The 20,607-nt window shown below is 32.5% G+C and overlaps 1 long non-coding RNA gene across 2 annotated transcripts in view; it reads right to left on the reverse strand.

Annotated features, from left to right (window-relative positions):
- The window catches only part of LOC146995431 (uncharacterized), a 119,643-nt gene that overhangs the window by 26,712 nt on the left and 72,324 nt on the right, over nucleotides 1-20,607 (reverse strand). The window contains exons 1-2 of one of the 2 annotated variants that reach the window (XR_015043046.1): nucleotides 19,463-19,603; nucleotides 2,520-2,607 (exon numbers count right to left, since the gene is read on the reverse strand). This is a non-coding gene — a long non-coding RNA (uncharacterized LOC146995431). Of the gene's footprint in view, nucleotides 1-2,519; nucleotides 2,608-19,462; nucleotides 19,604-20,607 lie in introns of those variants that run through there. The other variant, XR_015043047.1, reaches the window with a different exon arrangement.

A 20,607-nucleotide genomic window follows, 5' to 3' on the forward strand; every position in this document is an offset into this window, starting at 1 on the left:
CTTGGCCTTTATTTTCTCAATCGCTGGTGGAAGATACGTACTTCCATCTATAGAAGTGTTTTAAATGACGAAAATATTCACGTGTTAGCAATCTCAAATTAAAAAAAAAAAAAAAAATACGAATAACGACATCTAATTAGAATGCGATCTCCCGATTACTATATGTATATCTGGTCAAATTTTATATTCATTATGAAAAAATAAAAGAAGTTTGACAAAAATTGAGCGGAATACTTATTTTCTGAATTTGTAATTTTTGATGTCATTTTCCACTAGCATTGAGGGTTTGGTTAATTAAGCTAGAATAATTCGAGGAAATAAATATAAATGAAGTGCACAAAAAATGGGCACAATTTAAAAGGACGTACAAAAAAGTCATGAGGTATGCACCTGAGTTTTTTAAATTTAAGTTTGCCAAAGCATGAACATGTGCGTCATTTGAAAATGTTTTGTGATTAGAAGTATGTCTCTAAGACTAAGGACTGCGAAAATAAAGGTCAGGCAAAGACATATGTCTGATAAATTGTGATAATTTTTTATAACTAAACGGGTCAGGGGAAGATAAAGAATTCTTAAGACTTTTCTCTACATATAAGTGTTAACATAGTTGATGCAAGACCTGAAGACTCCAAGGGGACGTAACATTCGTCTAAATAAAAGTGTGAAATCCCAACTATTCACAGTACTTTAAAATGACATGAGTAGAATCCCTACGACATTAGCATGATAATGAAACTTCAGAATCCCCTTCCTCCAATGAAAAGCCAGTTAACTCCCAAAGCGTGACAAGCATTCTAAACGCTCTTCTTCAGAAGTCTGGAGTTAGTAATTATTTTTTGTTCCACTTTAGAATATCAGATTACTACTCCATTAGTTAATGTTGTAAAGTAATTACAGCTTAATCAACTGGAGAGTTAATTATCTTTTGCTAATTACTTACACCGATGCAGTTTAATTATCTAATTTGTAAATCAGACAGGTTTTTAGTGGGAAGAAGCATAACTTATATTAAAGTTGAGCCATGAAAAGGTAGCACATTTAGTACCTTCCTACTGTCTTTATCCAAAGCTGACAATTTTCTTCGGCTAACAGTTTTCTATTATCAAATCAAATAATAAAGAATTTATATGAATGTACTTATCTTCTTCGTACTGTGAAAAAATGGTGGAGTCCAAAGCCACCAAATTTTGAACTCACACAATCCTTCATTAAAGCATAGGCAACTCAAAGCCCAAATTTTGAGTGGCGTGGCACGACATATAGGAAAAATATAACACAAAGCTAAATGTTAGTGAAATCATTAATGTCACAAAGTTATGTTAGTTTAATTGATTCAAAGCAGAGAATATCTGTCTGTCTAAAAGGATGCCTTTGTGAAGGATGTTCTGAGGCAAACTGACTTGCACTTACGTTACACATGGGGGGTAGCTATCATGCCTTCATCCCCTACACTGAAATGGCAACTACCAGTATTCAACGGCCCTCTCCACTCAGTTATTGGTAAAAGTGCGGTGAATGAATGATGGCATATTGTTTTTGCGTGGCTTTTATATAAAGTCTCCGACAGCAACTTCAGAGAAAGTTCAAGAATTTTATTGCAGCAAGGAGAACAAAATTACATATGTCGTTGATATGATATGTCCTTACTGGTGACTATAAGAATAACCATATTCCGCTGCAATTTTGTAGAAGAATTCTCCGGGGAACAAGACCAACCGCCTTCTTCCCTCTTCTTCTAACACCAAACCGCTCGAGAGAACTTCCGGCTTGCAGTATATTTTAAGTGCCATCATGACACAAAGACATTACGTATTTAGTAAAATCCAAGCCTTCACTGGGTTTCGAACTCGAACCAAATGATACGGAAACAAGTAACACTTACAATTATACTATTCAGTGCGGCATGATAATATGTAAATATAGTTTAAGTCCAAGATGCTTGACCCCTGACAGTGCGGTCAAGCATGATAGTGCGGTTTATATCCCGGCAAACTGGTAACTATATGGGAATCTTTGTAGGTTCTCCGTGTGTAACGTGAAAATAAGCTAAGTTTCCTTAAAAAATCCTCCACGAATATATCCGTCTTCTTAGAGAGATAGCCCGTTTTTTGCTTTGCTGTAAGGCAACTAAACTAAAAAACTGTAAAAGCAGATAGCGATGAGATTTATTGCTAGATAAATTATAAAGACCTTGTTATCGGTTTTGTGTCACGGATCACTTTAAATGCCATCATAGGCCCAGAAGAAAGTCCTTATTTCAGATTGTCATTTACAGGGTATAATAAGAAGCAAAAGCCCCAAAACAAAATTATCCGACGGTGACTTTATAGAATGAAAAAAAAAAGTATTCTTAAATCCAATTTGCAGCAACTGTAATTGGCAGATAAAAACAAATCTTCAGGCTGATTAGCTCTGATTGGCTTAGGTCGGAAGGTAAACTGAAACTGCATACTCTAAAACCCATTTTATTACTTTCCGTTGTAGGAAAAGCGTAAAAAAAAAAAAAAAAATGAACTTACCTCTCGCGCTGCTTGAAGTCTCCTGTTTTCCTGTTTCCAGGAGAGGGCCGTGAAATTCTCGAAAAAGTTGCCGTCCGTTTCCTGAAGCCTGGAAATAAAAGAATGCAAAATAAATTTTAGCGCAGTAGTTTGTACATCGCATTCGCCGCTAAGCTCCTTAACCCTGTTTTATCGAGAAAGAAAAGCTACTAAAAGTTTTAAGAATGGGCCAGACCTGAAAAAAGAGATTTCAGTCAAACAACCGAAGTTTGCATTATTGGAAGTTACAGTGCATTTTTAAGCCGACTCTAAATCCTGTCCTGTCTGCTGCAATATTTGTAGAAACGAAAATGCTTTTCTTGGTGGAAACTTTAAGCTCAAATTTCAGTGAGTTTCTGTTCTAAAAATTTAAGTCTGTTCTAAACTTGAGTTTTGGACGGAAAAAGAAGTGTTGGAAAACCTGAATGTCTCAGGTTTTAGTATAATAGAAACATAAAAAAAAATAACAAGAAATAACTTGCAAACTAATCCATCATATTACTTCTGAAATATATTCTTGGTGACATTGTTGTTTGAGCCTTGTTTTTGAAATGCATAAAAGGATCATAAAATTCAAACTAAATATATATCGATATTTTAATGCGAAATATTTCTTCAGGATTTTGCTGCTTTTTTTCGGCTGTCTTATTCGTCTGCCACTGGTGTGTATGGTTATATTTATTTCAATTGTCAATTGTGATATCGTATATGTCAACTGGATATCGAAGTTATTAGAATTTACATTCTTAGAAACGAAAAACAAAATCAGCATGGAAATTATCAGCTTTTTTTAAAAAATAAAATTGGCACCTAACGTTACCTTTTAATAAAATATAGTTTAAAGTCTGAAAAAATTAAGATTTTATGTCTATTATTAGCAAGTCTTAGCTTTCTTATTATTAGCAAGATTAGATTATTAGCAAGAAAGTCAGAGAAAATATCTATATCTTAATCAATGATATTTAAAAGGTTTTTCGATACTTTGCTAACAGACGATAGTTTTTCGAATAATGTACAATTTGGCATCAAGAATAATACAATCTGCGCTTTTGCATTCCTTTGAATGTTGTATCTAAGCCAGAAGATATTGCGGTTCCTTTCAAAAAAAAAGGCTATATTTTTATTTCTTTTTCTTCGTATTATATTTTTGCTTCTGAAAAATAGGTATCTGTGTCTGATTGCCTTCAAAATCGAAGTGTTTTATTGAAAAATCTATCCCAAAATAAGATTGTTCTTTGCTTAATTTTAAATTCTACTTTTGCAAGTTTCTCTGCCATTTCATTCCTCACACTCATTAGAGACTTAAGTGTGGACCAAGTGAAATTATTGTTTTATACGCGTCGTATTGTTTGGATCGCATTGAAGAACGTTGTAATGTTTTTCAAAATCTGTATTAATTAATAATAACCGTCAAAATGTATTTAAGAGTATTTCATAATAGTAATTATTAAAACACTGATAACAGATTCTTTACATTTAGAAATTTCTGTATTAGCATTTTAAAGAAATTTCAGTTAATTAAATAATTGTGAAAGTTATACCTATAAACAGACTGGAAATTTTTAAATCAAACTGTTTTCCAACTACTGATGGTGGCATTTGATAAACTGATGTAACACAGATATCGTATCTACGAAATTACATAAACTTCTACATTTAAGTATCATCATTTCATTATCATTATATGCTTTTCCACTATCAAGACTAACTGTGGATCGATTTGCCTTAGGTTTAAGAAGTGTTATTTACTTAAGTAACGAAAAGCTATCTGTCTAAGGAAAGAGATGTCTTCCTGAACAGATTGCTTACGAAAACTAGCTTATATATGTTATATTAAAATCAAAGTAGGTAAACAACTTAAACCACCTACACCCAGCAGTTTAGTCAGAATTCCAAACTGGTTCGAACTATCAGTATTCGATGCTTTGAAATATTCATCCGCTAATATAAGCTTAAATAAAGGAATAATTTTTATTTTCTTCTTTCTTTATTTACTGTTTTTTAACCACAAATAGGCTCGCCAGGGGCTAAGCGGTAAGCATATAAGTGCCAAGTGGCTTCTAGGATGGACCAGTGGGTAGCCAGTAATATTTCTGTGATGTCACATGACCTTTCTCGTGCTTTAAGAGTTAAGAGTTAAGCAAGATGGTTGAAAATAATTTGCAGCTCAATTTTCTGTACAAAATAATTAAAGCATCGTCGATTTTTTCTGAAAATTTTCATTGCGAAGTTGGATCAAATATAAGCAATTATGAAGTTTTCACTACCTGGTTGAAAAAAAATTGAAATAAATAAAAACGCATGTTGGACATTTAGCAAAACTATCCATGTTAAATATTACTTAATAAGGGGTAAATAAGATGGAGAAAGAAATATGTGATAGACATCTGAGCCCAAATGCTATCATTACATAAAGCTATGCCATATGAGAAAATATTTACACCAGTGATATATGGAAATAGAAGCCAGCACTTTTTATTGCAGTCTATATGAAAAAGATGTTCTATAATAACAGCCAATGCATAATTTTATTAAAAGTGAACTTTACTAATTTACATTCGTATACATTCAGTGTGTTAAATTTCACATTTAATAATTGCTCATTCTTAAATATACTGCCTACACAAATACTCATCAAACAGAATGAATTTATCTTACAACGAATATATTCGATTTATTCACATATAACTTTTAATGTTAACAATGGATATAATCAGGTTATATATAATATGTATTCTGAATCTTACACTTTAAAAATTAAAAGAATGGAAGCACTGAAATAAGAAACCACTAGATTCATTGTAACGCTTCCATTCCTTCTCAGCTGCATTAAAAACAATTATGCACTTGAACTCTCATAATCCACAGGTGTTAGTAAATGCATAATATTCGATGCTAATTGCAGCTTGAGTCATTTTCTGGATGTAAAGAGCGATAATATTCCGTGAACTTCAATCCAAATATTAATTTGTAATAAAAATTGCGAAAGTGAAATGTCAGCGATAAATTAAACTCATAAAACGAAAACACTACGAGATTTTCTACTATTACGCCATACATTTATAACTGCGAAAAAAAATGGGAATTAAAACGTAAACAACATACACTCGCATGCACGAAGTTTTAGCCTCACAAGAGCAATAGAAGCTCATTGGTCCATTTTCGAAACCCCTCCCTCATTGGCTACGCTGACGCGTACATGTAAAATATGTGAGCGCTAAAGTCGCAGAATTCCGGTATTTCGACTCGCGTTCAAAACTTTACGAACTTTGTGGCTGAATGGGCACTTCATGGTTTTGCATGTGTAACGGTGGCCGGTTTCCCTCACAAAGTCAAACACGAAAGCATCTCTTTCATTAGACACATAGCCCTCGAGCATTTTGCTATAATCAGAGAAATTAAAATAACTATCCATATTTATCCTATGCGTAACGATAATTATGCTACTAATATGCATAATACATCTTACATTCATTATTTTTATGAATCTTTAATGCATACTTCATAAATTATAAAATGATTACACATATTTATTGAAATTTATTGGGTCGCAATACTTTATATCAAACATGTATGATATAACAATCTTTTCTGCTTAAAGAAATAAAGATACCCTCTATTTGTAGACGCATATGTATTTCTTTTTATTTGAAAGCAGTAATAATGATACATTTTTAATTCAAGTAATGCATAGTATAGAAAACGTTATTTATAAGTTTAAGTTCACAGCCTTCACATGTAATGCGATTCTGCAACACATTAAAGGAAAATGATATCTACAGATAGCAAAAGCAGACCTATATTTCTCCTTCAGAAATAAATCTTTCTTGTAGCCTGTATAATCAAATAACTCTCTGTACACCCGCAGAGTTTTTTAGAAGGCAGCATTTCAAATCATGGGATTTATATTGATCTTCATGACTTTCTCTTTTTTTTTTTTTTTTTATTTCTTAAGGAACAACCTCCAGTTCCTGCAGTTCTCATATTTCTTGCTTTTATTGTTAACAAAGAGAGACAGAATGTATATTTATATTTAATATTTAATTCTCTGAGTAGAAATATGATATGCTGTTTCTTTGTTTTCATGATCTTGCACAGTAGCCATTCGCTATGTTTTATGATCTCATTAGCATAAACTTTATCATTTTATAGCCCTTAAAATAAAACTATGATGAATATAATATTTTAATGCTGAACCCTTCTTTTGAGGGTTGCAGCTCCACAACTTTGTATAATCACTAGGTTTCTTTTGGAGTACGAAAATACAGCTATGCCTTAGCTGAGATAGAAACCTGAACCTCCGATTGCTAGCCGGACATGCTTCCAGTTACACTACGGAGGAATACGGTGAGAAGAAGACAATTTTGTATGCAGAAGGACAGTTCTATATCGCTTGTTCTCCTGGGCCGATTGACAAAACTCAAATTGCGTTTTCCATGTCTCGAAAATTCGACATAGGATATATATTATATATATATATATATATATATATATATATAGTACTGTTCTAACATAGGTATTTGACACAAAATCGGACTTTCTCTGAAATAACATGCCATTTTTTTTATTTCGATTCTACGAATCAATTTAGGGGCAGATATTAAATTTTGTAAAATTTGGAACGAAATTTACGGAGAAATTGAAAAATTTATCTTGTCGAAATTTTTTCAGTTTGGCCAAGAATAATTCACTTGGCGAACACGCCGGAGCAGAAAAAAGGGCACTTCGTTCCTACCTTTTTACAATTTGTATGACCGGAAAAAATGTCACTTCGTTTCTGCTTCCAAATAATTTTAGCAAAGTGTTTAAACCACATCTGATGCTTTATCGCTTTCAACAAATATGCCTAATTTCGAAACGAGCCAATATATAAATTCAGAAATTTTGAATAAAAAAATATCATTTTTGCAGATATACTTAGAAATACGTCTACTTTAAAATGATGGTAAAATTTTTATAGATTATAATTTAATTTTTTTTGAAAAATTTATAAAAATTATTTTAAAATACAATAATAATAAAATAAATCATAAAAAATGAATGAATTTTATTTAGTATGAACCTGAATTTCAAAATGTTAAAGGAAGAATCAAATAAGTTTAATAAAAAAAGAGAGATTAATCAATATATACCAAACTCAATTAACATTGAGGAACTAAAATTTTGCGAGCTAATCTTTTGAAAACTACTCTTGCGATTTTTACAAAACTTAATAGTTTGGCGTAATTTGAGTCGTATAATTGAAATATGTAAAAAAATGATATGTCATTTCAGAAAAAGTCCGATTTTGTGTAAAAATACCGATATTAGAACAATAATATATAGCATAAATCTATGCATATCCTAAGTCTGGCTTTCGAGACATGAAAAACGCAAGTTGAATTTCGTCAATCGGCCCAGTAGAACCGGCGATATAGAACTGTGCTTTTTTTTTTTTTTTTTTTTTTTTTTTTTTTTTTTGCGCAGTGTACTTTATAATAATTTAAATGAAAAAGTTTCCTCCCCTCAAAAAAAAAAAAAAAAAAAAAAAAAAAAAAAAAAAAAAGTAAAGAAAAGATGTTATCCTCTTTCCCAAAATACCTTCCACAGGTCCAAGTATGCTGAAACTATTGGTGAAATGTGTGATCTTGTGCTTACAAAATATGTTTTCCTGTGACAGAAGACGCACAGCTCATTTGCTACTAATACTCCTTGTAGCGCCTTGTAACGCCATCTGTCAAAGACTCCTTCTAGCACAATCAGTTGGTAAAATTTAAGCTAACGCATCTTTTATTGCCAGTAGGATGATCCGAATTTTATGTCAGCATTGTTTTCCCATCAAACCACACCTTGTCTGGCAACTCGTTTACATTTTTCACTAAAACTGTAAACTGAATCTTGTAAAGAGCCCAGTACGAAGACTATCCCACATCAGCACTAGCAATGCAAAAAGATAGTATGCTACGATTGGCATCTACAATTCCTGAAGAATTCTATTTTTGTTGTCCATACATCTTATCAAGCGTCTCCAATAAAATGCAGCGTTCATTTGGAAGTAATTTGTATCCTTTTACGGATGGTGAGCCGTATGGCGACGACTGCAATTAACAAATTGGCGTGACTTAATTCCTTAGTAGGAGAAAAGCTCGAATATTTCTTTCAGGATAGATTATAATGGTAACACAGCTACCGTAATCCTGTACTATTTGCGCATTACTTTAGAATAGGCACTTCAAGGCCATTTCTGTTTACAAAATCGTGACTCATAATCATGGCAAAGACATTTTATGGATAAAAAGTCGAATTCCTTAAATCACTAAAACCTACTGACTCTCTCTGTGGGGTGATGCCAACATATGTTACGATCAAACTGAGGAAAAGGTCGTAATGACTTTGAAGTGCCCTTTTGAAAAATAACAAACTACAGTAGCTTCAAAGTTTTAACTGAAAACTCATTGAATTTCAAGATATTTAAAGTTTGATACACTTCTGGCAATATTTATCAAATCTGTGACATCAATAATATATACAATTCTTTCATATCAATATTTCATATCATTCTATATAATATATATATATATTCATAATATATATTCATAATATATATATATATATTCATAATATATATGATTCTTTCATATCATATATTCTTTCATAGAGTTGCATCGTTAGTTATTTAACTAATTTTGAATCGTTCAGTTTTGACTTAGTTTGAAGAGATTCCCTTTATTCATTAATTTTCGATATGAATTCATTTAAAATTTTTGATGCAAGACAGTTTTTGATAGACTATATATCTCCATCTGATTTTAGTGTGGTTTTGTTTATATATTTTAACTTTAAATTTGGAAGCAATCAATGGAGCGATAAAAGCACAAACTGAAGGTAAAGCAAAATAAGTAAGTAAAAGAAAAATCTATGAGGATAAACATTGATTCTTTGAATCTAGAGGCTGAAAAATTTTCTCAAATAATTTCAATGAAGAAAAGCGAAAATAAAAGGTCAGCAAACATGCAGAAGTCTTTGAACTCTCCTGCAGGATTCTTGTTTATTAATTTTCTTCATCAGCTCTATCGAAAAACGAAATTTAATCAGATCTGCATGAGATATCAAAGGTAGGTATCATGAGCTTCGCTGCGTAAACTAAGACTTTGAAATGATTATTTTTAAACATGACTTTTTAGATTTTAATTCTAATACGCATTAATTATTATTTTTTTTTACTTTTGTGTAGCGATTAATACTAATTTTAGCTTTAACCTTTTGAAGATACTCAAGAAGCTGTGATTCAGGTGCACTTTGAATGAATGCTTCAGAAATATTCTGATAGAAATCGGTGAAAAAAAAACTAAAAAATACACCTTAATATACCTTCATAAAAATATACTTTAATATACTTAAATATACCTTCATTAAATCGTAAATTCATTTTTAAGATTGAAAAACGCATCTATAAACTTTAGAATCTTTAAAAATGAGAAAATTTACTTATTATTTATAAATTTTGACATTCACTCAACTAGGCGAATGATGTGCAGAATACTCAAGTACAATAAGATTTTGACTAGAAATATGGCATTGCATATACCACAAACTAATTAAAGAATCATTTACATTTTGGAAAGGACTGTGAACTTATAAGGTATTTCTCCCGCCTTCTTGGCATGCCTTCGTGGTGAGGTGGTCTGCACGCTGGGCGCGCATCCAGAGGTCCGCGGTTCGATTCACGGCGAAGGCGTTGCTAATTTTTCAATCTCTCTTGCCTGCTTTAAAAATAACGTAATGTCTCTACAGTAGTTCCCGAACTAAAAAGGGTGTTGGATGATGATTCTCCACACCCAGGATTTGGCAACTGGGTCACCTAAAATCCCCAGTCGCCCTTTAAAAGGAGGAGTATATAAGGTGTTTCTCCCGCCTTCTTGGCATGTCTTCGTGGTGAGGTGGTTTGCACGCTGGGCGCGTATTCCAGAGGTCCGTGGTTCGATTGCCGGCAAAGGCGTTGCTAATTTATCAATCTCTCTTGCTTCAAAATATTACCTAATGTCTCTACAGTGGCGCCTGAACTAAAAGGGTGGTGGATGATGATTTTCCCCTCCCGGGATTTGGCGATTGGATTCCCTACAACCCAGTCATCCTTTAAAAAAGGGGTAGTATATAAGGCATTTCTCCCGCCTTCTTGGCATGCCTTCGTGGTGAAGTGGTCTGCACGGTGGGTGCGTATCCAGAGGTCCGTGGTTCGATTTTCGGTGAAGGCGTTGCTAATTTTTCAATCTATCCTGCCTGCTTCCAAAAAATTCTAATGTCTCTAGAAGCTAAAAAAGAACGCATCTCTAAATTATTGCTTTCGCAGAAATGAGCGTAACATTTTATATCAGAAGAATGTTTGCGAGTGCACGTGCTACCTGCAGAAATATGTAATGTGAATAATTTAATATCACTGAAATTATTCTTAAAATTGCCATGTCCAGACGAAATTTGTTAATATGTGCGCTGTGAAAAAGTGTACGGGAAAAGTTTTCTTCCATTGTGCATTTGGCTGATGGAAGATATTCGCTTTAAATAAATTTATGATAATTGGCGTAGCTTTTAAAATATTCATGGCTGACATTCTGAAAGTTTCCACAGTATTTACGAACATAAGCAGAGGGAATGAGGATCTTAATTTCTTTCAGAGATTAATTATAACCTGAATTCCAAAAACAAGTGAAACGAGTATTCTGTAACAACTGTAGCGCAACAAAAGAATCACTACATATCAAAAATCCTTTCCGAACTCAAACCAGTACAAGAAATTTGACACCATTTCATGAAATTTAAACATAGCAACTCTGTCTGGAACACAGAGCATTCACTGCTGCTGGGATTGAGTTGAGAAATTAAAAAAATTGAATAAATGCGAAGTTAAACAGTTTTTATTTTAGTAATACAAGAAATTATACAAGAAATTCATCTCGGACTCTTCCAGAATATGTATTCCAAAAAATTCTCATTACCACGGGAGTCCACTTCCAATTAACGGTGAAGTGAGACTGTCAAAACGGAGAACTTTCAGCCTCATTGACATTCCAGAGCAAATTATAGAGGAGCAGGATTTCCGTGAAGTAGCTTTCTCGGAAAGCTGTTACAACTTCTGACTTTTAATTTACGGTCTAGAAGATCGTTACAAACGCTATTAAATACCAACGACTGAAATTTCGTTAGTTACATTTACGTCGTTGATGCGCTTTACGTAGTTTGCGGCGAATGCCTGGTGCAGAACTTGACAATCTAGGATTCGATGCCTTTTTTTAATACTTACCCGTGTGGCAACATTGCTTCGAGATAATGAGAAACGCAAGCCCTGTCTTATGACCAGATTCGGAAGTCTTTTTAATTGGATTTCCTTCGGTACAGAACTTTAAATGAAAATTTGAGAGGGGAAAAAATGCACATTTCTTTAGAATGGATTTTAAGAATGAAAAAAGGAAATGTTATTCTAAAAATGACTGGGTTGTAAATTTCTGTTAAATCACTATTTGACACTAAAAGAAAAAAATAGGAAAGAAGCCATTACATCCCAAACTATGTGTATGAGGCCTTATACACAGTTAGATAAAATGTTAGCTCTAGAAATATACAGAGAAATTTTTATTAAAAACTGTGAAATATAAACTTTTCATGCTAAGTTTGCAATTTTCTCAAGCGCAACAGATCTACTCAAAGTGAGAGTTTCGAAAATTATGGAAAATGTACCAGTGACGGTACATTACATTATTTTTGTCGGTATCATTTTTAGACAAAATTTTTGAATGAGTGTTCGAAATAAATGTAAAATGACACCCCATATCGCACGTATGTATGGCAAAATGACACTCCATATCACACAGTGGTGCATATGCTTTTATACTTATTGTACTATAAAATTTAAATTTGAGGACCTCTAGCTAAGTCATTTGATATTTCTCAGATATCTTTTGATTCATCGTTCGCTTTATATTGTGAATTATTTAACGTTCCCTGGATAACGTATTGATATAAATTTAACGTCTGTTTCATTATTCTTTGAATTAGGGAAAAAACATTCTGAAATTTTTAAATTATATTCTAAAACTTAATAGAGAAGCTCGCTATTTTAAAAATTCAAAATTAAAAATAAAATAGATAGAAAACCTCTGCATCCAATGTTAATACACATTTACAGAGTTAGCAGATTAGAAGAAAAAAAATCTGAAAGGTTTCAGATTTTAAATTACGTCCAAAGGGACGTTTTTTTAACGTTTTCTGCGTTACCTTTATTTATTAAATATCATGTTCTTTGCGCTTAAACCATAAAACTCAGTTCAGTAGCAATGTCCCAAAATAATTTTAAAATGAGCATCTCTTTAGAATTTCCGCTACACAGTTCCGCGCGCTGGAGATAAAAAGGATTTCCCCCCCCCGTAGAGTGTTACCACGGCTCGCTTTGAAATCCTTGAGTTTGTTAATCAAAAATTCGTTAAAGTTTTACAAAATATGAAATCCATAATAAAACAAATTCCAAATTTGGTCTTCTACATGCCCATATTCGTAGGAGGATTACTTCATTCAAAATTCGAAGGCTCTATGTACCGTTGTTTTATCACAATGCGATGCGAGAAATATACATACATTTATGCAGAATTTTCATTATTTAATTTCTTCAAATATAATGCAGGACTCTAACATTTCGTGACAACAGTTTGAAAAGTGAAACGGACATTTATTGTGATTCAAAGCAAAATCGCAAAACGAAAACAACAGTACTTCAGGGACAAAGCCCCTTTAGACTAATAATAAATAAGTAAAATAAGAAAAGGTCAACTATTGAACAAACATAGAAAGTAATAACTACTAAAAAAGTTCAGTCTCATTTCGTGTAAAATTCTGGTTTAAATGTCAAACTGTGTTAAGTTAAACTGCTTGGACCCATTTACTAATTTATAAATGAAGAGACAAAGGAAAAAGACATGTTAAGGATAGTGTGTGTTCAGACATTTTTATTCTTGTTTAAAAGTGGAGCGGTTGATAGAGTTATTCCTCAACATCGGGTAAATTTCAGTCTTGTTTTCATCATGCAGCTAAGTAGTGTCGAACAGCAATTTGTTCATCAAGGAGTCATAAATTCGGTATTTCATTTGTCCAATATGTACTAGTCAGGAACATCACCCCTGACCATTTCAGCTCTTTAAAACCGTTACTCTAAGTTGTAAAGTACGGAAATCATACGCTTCTATCCTTTTCTCATCATCACACACTGAATAACACTTTTAAACAGGATTTCAAGCAAAATTTAAGTAAGTAACAATTCAATTCAGCTGATCACCATGCACGAGTCCGAGACCGTCTTCCGTAGCAATTAACCTCATCTATTCTTGCGAATCATCGCACTCTAAAAGGTAGGACATCGCACTCATCTAAAAGGTAGATCTTGTTAAAGGTTATTAAAAGGTAGGACAGACGTCCTACCTTTTAACAACCTTTCTATCAGTTATCATTCGCACTTCTCTTTTTTTCTCTTCTTCATTTCGCTAAAACTCATTAGAACCTCCCACTTTCATCCTTCTTTTATTCTTGCTCTTTCCTTTCCGACAATATCTTTCGTATTTAACTCTTCGCCTAGTTATTAATTAAAACCAACTTCTGGCGCAATCATTCTTCACATGATATCACATGGGTCCGCGAATACTTCTGTTACGTAATGCCGTCAATAAACTTCGGAAGATATCCACGAGACAGTTTTATGAATAACTTTATTAAATGAATACGAGACTATTAATGTTTTAATGACGCGAGTTTTATGTATACTTTTTTTTTGTGGATGACATCAGTTTTCGGCGTTGCCATACACGTTCTGATCCGTGTTTGCTTAGTGATAGAAGTGTTCTATGAATTGAATTGAATGATGTATTGTATTTTTGTTCTGTTTATTGAATAATATCCTAGTTCCTGCTTTGGAAACTATGAAAATACTGATGTCAAGTATTCATAAAGTTGTGTATTCGTCAAGAAGTATGTGCAGAATCCAAGTAGATAAGATTTATTTCTTTTTCTATAAATATTCAAATTGTAAACAGATATTCTAATAGTAGACTCACTGTGTCTAATTATTATTAAGACTTATATACGTATATTAAGAACCTGTGCAGAACAACCGTTGACGGGTAATCTCGGCGTAGTTCTGCTATTTTTTTGGTATTTTCGTTACAACCTCGCACCATTTTACCGAACGAATTACAAGCACGCAGCGATTAAAATTATGTACCGCACTTTCCTTCATTTTACCTCGATAAAAGGAAATTAATTTTTTTTTTAAATTTTTGATATAACAGGAAACGTTCCTTAAAATAATAGACATAGTAAAAAATATGCCTAACTCTTTATTAGTCCAAGGGTCATTTAAAGAATAATATGGCGCCGTGCTCAAAGTCAAGCCTTTATCAAAATTGCCATTTTTCTCTGATATGATATCCTGTAACGAATTTTGTTCACTGTATGTTACAACTTTCCATAATTATAGCTTCCAGACAGCTGGCAACTGGTGACAGAGGGACAAGACAGCTTCCAGACTGCTCGGCAATCAAGTACATGAAGAAGCATTTCTTCCACAGTAACTTACGTTCCTATCAGTAATCCTCCATAGGTTAAATAATTTAGACCATTAACACGACAGGAAACTATCGGCAATACGGGCAGCGAAAAGAGGCTTTGTTCATAATCTTTTTGCTTATCTATCTTTACCAACCTACAACTTGTCTTTTGTCACACCCAAAATTAGTCTTTCTTTTCATGGTATTGAAATAAGCAGTTATAATTTTTTTAACCTTCGCTGAAGTGAGATTGCTACATAACACTCGTTATAAAAAGTAAAATGCAGAAAATCTGACTTACGTACGCCAAAAAATTCACCAGTTTCGAAATCGGTATTTTTGATGTCATTTTCAGCTTTCTTTGAGGGATAGATTAATAAATACATTAGCATAATATTTTAAATACCATTCATTGACTGCTTTGTAATTTTCTACTGTGTAAAATTCTTGAATTCATAATTTCGTTACAACTGGTAAGCCAGAAAAATTTTCACGCAATTAATTTATGTTTTCAAACGTTAAATATAAATTTTTGCTCGTCTCATGCAGTTTTGTTGCTTTAGAATCATAATTTAATAATCAAAGAAAAATACTCATTAAGGTAGAAATACTTTTAATTTATTTAAATATAGTTATGTGTTGGCGTATGGCGTCTGTGAAGTCTCACAGTGTTTTTAGAACACCGATTTTATGAGCTTCAGTATCATTGAACAAAATATCAGTGTTAAAAACGTTTCAGGAGAATGTGTATAAATGTGCTCCCACTTAATCTTTTAACATTAGAAACCAATTTTCAGTTTGATATTTTATTTTTACTTACATACAAATGCAAACATTTCACGCTTCAGTTTGTGTACGGCCACTGAATATAATATCCAACTGTAAAATTAAATATCTCGGTCAGTTTCTGTCACACGGGAGTCGTTCTTTCTAACGAACATTACATATATTATATTATATAAAAAAATATATTACTATAGCTAAAATAATATTATATTACTATAACTATTAGGGGAACAAAGAAGAAGTTAAATTTCGTAATGTTTTTACAACGTTAATATTTAAAAATAGTTTTAAAATGCCAAAACATGAATAATTGTGCCATTTAAGAACAATGTCTAAGAACAATGGTTAACATCTATAATGTCTAAGACTAATGTTTAATATCTATAACAATGTCAAAGAACTATGGTTGCGAAAATAAAAGCCGGGTAATTTCTAATTTAGGTAAGGATTTTGCAGTTTCTTAGTAAGATACACTTTGGAAGCGCACAAATGGAACTTGCGTAAAATTCGAGTTACGTAAAGCTTTACGAATCGCGTTCTTTACATTTCGCGATTACTGTGCAAAGTTTAATCATTAGAGAAGATTTGATTAAGATGGACTATAATCACAACAGGCTAGAAGAAGACAGTGACTTCTGTTCTTATAAAGACTTTATATTAATAATATTATAATTAACAAGCACGTGAGCTCATACTGGCTTACATACATAGGTCGATAACTGCGGAGAATCAACACAGTCAGCAAAGAATCGATACTGCGCAGGATCATAAATACTACGATTCATACATATTTGACTTTTGCACAGAATTGTCACAGGAATATGATCGACATCTTAGATGGTCAATAATAGTATACTATCTACATGACAGAATCCATCCGAGTATAGAGTCAACATTGGAAAAGAACGGACACAGCAGATAATGGACGTCGGAATACAGTCGACACTGGCACTGTGTAGACAAGATTTGTGATTCAGTTGCATATAATTATGAGAGAATGAATTTGATTAAATTATTAATTTTTAGATAACATTGAGATTATATCTGCAAAGGACTGAAACCACTTTTCGAGCTTCCGTGCTATCTATGGCATCAAAGAAATTTACAATCCTTCGCCAATGTCAATCTTATGCCGCGTTCCCATTTTATTATAGAAATGCGTCGTTTACGCCTCATGTTTTACAGGAAGGCTGCACATGTTGCGGACAATCATCTAATTTCCATGCATTGTTTTGGAGAATGAGGGCGATTCGAAACCACTCTATTTCGTTTTATTTGCCTGCTTGATTACTATTGAACATTTCGCTGCAATTCCGTTTGGGAAGTCAGATAACATTCATTTAACCCTCCAGGCGGCAAGGCCGTATATATGCGTTCGAAAATAATGGCTCTCATGGCGGCAAGGCAGCATATATGCGTCCAAATATTTTGGTCCTCATGGCGGCAAGGCAGCATATATACGTAAACCTAAATTTTGGCACAAAACGGCAAAGCAGCATATATACGGCCTGTCTCAGAATGCCCTCCCCTCACTGCTCTTAATGTAAACTGACAGGTGATAATTTTTCTCTGCGGGAGGTAATTGAGAAGAGGAAACTATCTATTCGCTAGGGGCAAATGGGTTTTATCGTTAGGTTTTGAATAGGAGTTCGAAATAAATAGCTCGTTCAAAACTTCCAGCTGTTCCAGCTGTTCTGTGCTTATACCAGCTATAGTAAACTTAAATGTTTATATATAAATGTAAAGAGAATTTTCATTTTCCAGCCTAATTATTCTCCAAATTTTAGATGCAGTTTGGCAAAATGTAATTGGAATTAAAATTAAAATTGCAAGAAACTGCAACAATATTTTGAAATATGTGATTTCAATTATACTGCAATTGTAATTAGCTTCGCAATTACAATTAGAAAGTAAGTACTTTTTAAATGAAACAATAATGTATGTAATTGCATTTTAATTCTTAAGTCTTACAATTACAATGCAATGATAATCACAAACATTATAATTATATAATCTAATTACAATTAAAAATTTTATTGCATCTAATCACAACTACGGTAATATTAGCTAATTACAACGTAATTTACAATTTACAACGTAATTTAATTACAATTAAAAATTTTATTGCATCTAATCACAACTACGGTAATATTAGCTAATTACAACGTAATTTACAATTTACAACGTAATTTAATTACAATTAAAAATTTTATTGCATCTAATCACAACTACGGTAATATTAGCTAATTACAACGTAATTTTAACTGCAATTGCAGTTGGTAATTATAACTACGTATTTAGGAAAGTAATTGTCTCTGATAATTAGAATTACTTAACATAGTGAAATTATGATCATAATTGTAATTCTAAGTGTAGTATGCAATTGTAATAAAATTATGCAATTACTTACTAAGTAGTTGTAGTTAAAAAGTAGCTGTTTTTTTAATTACATTTACAATTTACGTAATTTCATTTAAATTACAATTACTCTATATTTGTGAAATCCAATTTCATATTCAATGCAACTGCAATCATATAATCTAATTACAATTACAGTGTCATTGTAACTCCAGTAAGTAATTATAATAATGTAATTAGGATAGCAATTGTTTCTGATAAAAGCAGTTACGTAGCCCAGGAAAATCATGATCTTAACTGCAAATGTAATTGCAGAATGCAATTCAAAACACATAGTAATTGGAATAATATTATGCAATTATCTTGTAATTACAATGTAACAATTTTTAATTACATATACAATTTACTCAAATGCATTTTAATTATAATTGCATTTTAATGGTGAAATCTAATTGAATAAACAGTATAACTGTAATTATATAATCTAATAAAAATTACAATGCAATTGTAATGACCTCTTAATTAAAATTGCGCAGCAGATGATTGTAACTATTTAATCAGAAAAACAACTGCCCCTTATAATTTCAGTAACATAGGCTAAGGAAATCGTGATAATATTTGAAAATTACAGTCAATAATATTATATTCGAAATGTTTCTGCATTTTGGATAATGAGTTTTTAAATAATACAACGGGATAATCACCTATAAGAAAAATATTAATATTTTCTGTCATGTCTTCTGAATCATCTTACATATATTGTAGTTTGTGGTACCAGCATAAATAGGAGTTTATTTAAAGGAAATATTTTATATAGACCGAAATGCACATAACGTTAGTAAGCAAATATGTATGTTTATGATCTTCGATATACATGTGAACTTAAATTACAAGATTAAGGGAAAGCAAGCAAAGAGTTTGTGCCAGTGCAAAGGGATGTTTTCGCAAAGGATTTGTTACGGGACGCTTGTCTTGTTTACATTACACAAGAAATAAATCATAAAAATTACATTTATCCTTTTCTTTTCAGAAAGGAGATCATCAAGAATTAAACTAAGTCTCAGAATTTTATCCAACCTATTGCTTTAGCTAGTAAAAAAGGATTCTGATTAGCAATCAGTATGCTTAATTGCTGTGTGTATTAGACATTTTACTAAATCCATTTATTATGAATTACCGCCCAGACAGTAAAGCGGTTCGTGACTCTGGTTGCCGTACCGAAGAGCCTGGGTTCGAATCCCGGATAGGGCATGAATGTAATTTCTTCGTCCTCTTCATAGGTGGCAACGGTGGCCCACGTATTAGTTCCCTCCTTAATAACATGACCGGCCTTAGTAGTGATCAATGTCTATAAACGGCTACTACCTGCCATTGGGAAAAAAAAAAAAAAAAAATTACGAATTGGTCTTTTATTCCACATAACACACATTTTACATAAATAGTTAAAATGCATTATTCAGTTACAAGTGAAAGTACTTGCATGAACTATTTTCCATCATTGTTTCACGTAAGAACAAATAAAAGTACAATTTTCTTATGCACCTGTGATTGTCATATTATTTGGATTACGGTAAAGACTGCAAAGATGCTTGTGTGGAGAACTTTCTAAGGGAAACTGGCTCATGTTCACATCACCCCTTAATAAAAGCAGGAAAAGATCTTTATTTAATTGAATGCAACGAAACGTTTAAGAAGAATGATGTACTCATAGAGAACTTTCTAAAATAAAATGATTTGTATTCATGTTACACATAAGGAAATCCACGGAGCTATCTAAACATTTAGATTGTTTGCCAAAATGGGCATCCGATTTGAACTAGTAGTATCCAAAAGACGACTTATTACTCTGCTGAGCGAAAAATCTACTTGCTTTTGAAGTTATATTGTAATTCGAACAATCATTGTATTACAATTATTATTATTTTTTTTTTAATTTTTTCCCCAATGGCAGATTGGGAACAGTTTCAGTGCAACACAGTCCATTAGTCTATACAAGGCCAGAAGTTGCAGTCACTTTATTATGGAGGCATCTAATAGGTGGGCCACTATCGCCTCCTATGAAAGGACGAACAGTTAAAGCCATGCCTTCTCCGGGATTCGAACCCAGGCCCTTCGGTATCGCAATCAGGCTTCCCTAACCACTATACCATCTGGGCGGCACAATTACAATTATAACTGCATTAGTTGTAGTTTTAACTACAAAGTAACTACAATGAATTACCAGCTTTTCTCAGTCAATAACAGATAGCTTAAAAGATAAATGGAAGGTCTTATAATTTGTCGAATGGCAATATTCTAAGAAAGTGTAGTCTCCAGGATGGTCGAAGTTTAATTACAGTCTTACATTTCGCATACTCGCAGCA

Source organism: Stegodyphus dumicola, chromosome 9 (assembly GCF_044657685.1).
Source record: "Stegodyphus dumicola isolate Sdum_Otavi_A_Nest chromosome 9, ASM4465768v1".
Lineage (NCBI taxonomy): Eukaryota > Metazoa > Arthropoda > Arachnida > Araneae > Eresidae > Stegodyphus > Stegodyphus dumicola.